This window comes from Rattus norvegicus, chromosome 6 (genome assembly GCF_021556685.1).
Source record: "Rattus norvegicus strain SHRSP/BbbUtx chromosome 6, alternate assembly SHRSP_T2T, whole genome shotgun sequence".
NCBI classification, from domain to species: domain Eukaryota; kingdom Metazoa; phylum Chordata; class Mammalia; order Rodentia; family Muridae; genus Rattus; species Rattus norvegicus.
The window spans coordinates 72,683,250-72,685,967 of record NC_141539.1 but is presented as its reverse complement, the minus strand read 5'-3'; the positions used below and the strand labels follow the sequence as shown (position 1 = coordinate 72,685,967).

Sequence of the window (2,718 nt, the reverse complement as noted above, 5' to 3'; positions counted from 1 at the left end):
TCAAACGGCTCGGGAATTCCCTGTACCCCAGACTGGCCTGGAACTCCATCGGCCCTGCCTCCTGAGCACTGGGATTAAAGGCATGCACCACCACGCCCAGCCATCCTACTGTTACTACCATAAACACCTGACAGCCAGAGAGCCCAGCAGTTGACAGCTCCCACTTCTCTTTGCACCCATGTAGGGTAGCTCACAGCTGCTGGATTCTAACTTTAGATGATGGGGTGCCTTTTGCCTCCTTGGGTACCCATACTTATGTGCACATAGACATACATACAGACAAATTACACAGGTCCTTAGGCATTTTAATCTCAGAACTTGGGAGGCAGAAGCAGAGGCAGGTACACGTCTGAGTTTGAGGCCAGTCTGGTCTACACAGGGAGACGCTGTTTGAGAACCAAGCTAAACCCAACTCAGGCCACTGATGAGCTCATGGTTCTGGAAGCTCTGTGGTGAGGGAGCCAGAGGGTTGGTCTGGCAGGAAGCTGCATGCCCGGACACTACCCCATCACAAGCCAGAAGCGGAGGCAGTAACGACCCCTTCAAAGCCCAGCCTTGAGGTAAGCCCAGCCTCTAAGGGAGCCCTGCCTCGTAGGACAGCAACTGTGTCCTGGTATGACTAAAGCCCAGTAGGTCCTTCCTTTGCTTTCGAAGTACATCAGGTGTGTTTCGGGTGCTTGCTTAGCACACACCCAGTGGATCAGATCCCCAGCAGCTGGCTAAGGTGAGTCAGAAGCCAATCCGGGAGCACTAGGCAGTCTCAACAGTAAATCCTGACCAACATTGGGCAGTCACTGGTGACCCGGCAAGTTTCTGCCTCCTTAGTGGGTGAACTCCTTAGCCGGGCACAAAGGGATAGGTCAGCAGCACATTCAATGCTTGCCCCAGGGCCACACCACGGAAGATGCCACCTGGTCAAGCACCCAGCATATGACACGATCAACATGTCGTCCAGCAGGTCTGAGTGACTACAATGGTGTGAGTCCCTCAAGGTCAGGAAAGCACAGGAACTGCATATAGCCTCTGTACACACAGCTTTATTGGGTATCGCTGGAGCGTCCCCAAGTGGTTCTGATTACTGGTGTGATAGGAGGAAGTTTTGCCTCACTGGAGATACAGACAATGATGGCTGACATTAGGTGACTGGGGTGGGGGCCCAGCACCTAGGGAGAGAGTATTACCATCTAGTCACAAACATTCTCTGCACTGTCCTGATGGAGAGACAACAGCCAGACCCAGTCACAGCAGCAGAGGGAGCAGAGCGCTCTTCAGCACTAGGGAGCTAGCCTGAGGCTTTGCCATTGCCTGCCCATTGCTGTTCCAGGGGCCACCAGGACTGGAGCAGGATCTTCCCTCAAGTCCAGCCAGCCTGTGGGGTCACCTGCAAAGTCCCAGTGACTTGCCAGGGGTGGTGGCCCCTGCCTTCTTTGATGCTCCCTTCAGCAGCGCAAGCTTCTTAGGCAGGCTGGAGCTGGCCTTCATCACCACGTCATGCTCAATCTTCTTCCGGATTCCTACTTCCAGGCTCTTCTTCAACTTTTGCTGCTGCACAATGCGCGCCTTCTTGGGAGCGATGACTCGACCACCTTTCCTTGACCCACAGCTCCGCTCCGCCGCCACCGCCTTGCTTTTAGGTTTCTGCGCCTGGAATTTGTGTTGTCCCTGTGCCATGTTCCACTGAAAGCCGCGAACTTTTTTCTTTTTAACTTAGTTCTCTATTCATTTCCTTGTAAATTCATAGTAGTAATTTTTTTAAACAATTGAGTAATACCTCGTTGTGCAAATGTACATTTTTTTAATTCCTTCTTCTGTTGAGGAACACCTTGGTTATTTCCAGTTTCAGGTTCTTATGTCTAAATCAGTAGTAAATGTGGTAGAGCAAGTGTCTTTGTGATAGGATGGATCATCCTTTGGGGATATGCCCAAGAGTGGCATAGCTAGATCTTGGAGTAGACCAATTCCAATCTTCGGAGGAATGGCAACACTGATTTATATGGCGATTGAACAATTTTGCACTCCTATGAGTAATGGAGGGGTGTTTAGAAGCTCCACATTTGTACCAATGTAAGCTGCTACTTATGTTTTTTGATACTAGGCATGTTTTGTCAGGTAAAAGATGAAATCTCAAAGTAGTTTTCATTTGCCTTTCTCTGATGGCTGAGTTTCCAGTATTGAGAATTTTATTCTGAGGTATACACCCAATTTTTAAATTAATTATTTTGGGGAGTTTACATACTTGAGTTCTTTATACATTTTGGATATTAGTCCGCAATTGAAGGAGGAATAGTTAAAAACCCTTTGTCATTTTTGTAGGTTGCCACTTTGTCTTATTCACAATGTTCTTTGCCTTACAGAAGTGTTTCAGTATTCTTGAGGTCTCATTGATTAACTGTTGATCTCAGTGCCTGTTTTAATGACGTTCTGTTCAGAAAGCCATCTCTTGTGCCAGTGCATTCAATATTCTTTACCACCATCTCCTCTTTCAGGTTCAGTGCATCTTGTTTTATGTTGAAGTCATTGGTGCACTGGATATGAGTTTTGTCCAAGGTGAGAAGTATTTATTTATTTGTATTCTTTTACATACAGACATCCAGTTAGACAAGCACCAGTAGTTGAAGATACTGCATTTTTTTGCCATGGTGTGTTTCTGGCTTCTTTATCAACAATTGGGTGTTCTGGTCTTCATTTCCATTCCATTGATCAGCTTCTCTGTATTTA

The 2,718-nt window shown here is 47.4% G+C and overlaps 1 pseudogene; it reads right to left on the bottom strand.

The window, feature by feature from the left end:
* Positions 1-760: 760 nt before the first annotated feature.
* Positions 761-1,671, bottom strand: LOC100364934 (Leydig cell tumor 10 kDa protein-like; annotated as a pseudogene).
* Positions 1,672-2,718: the final 1,047 nt, after the last annotated feature.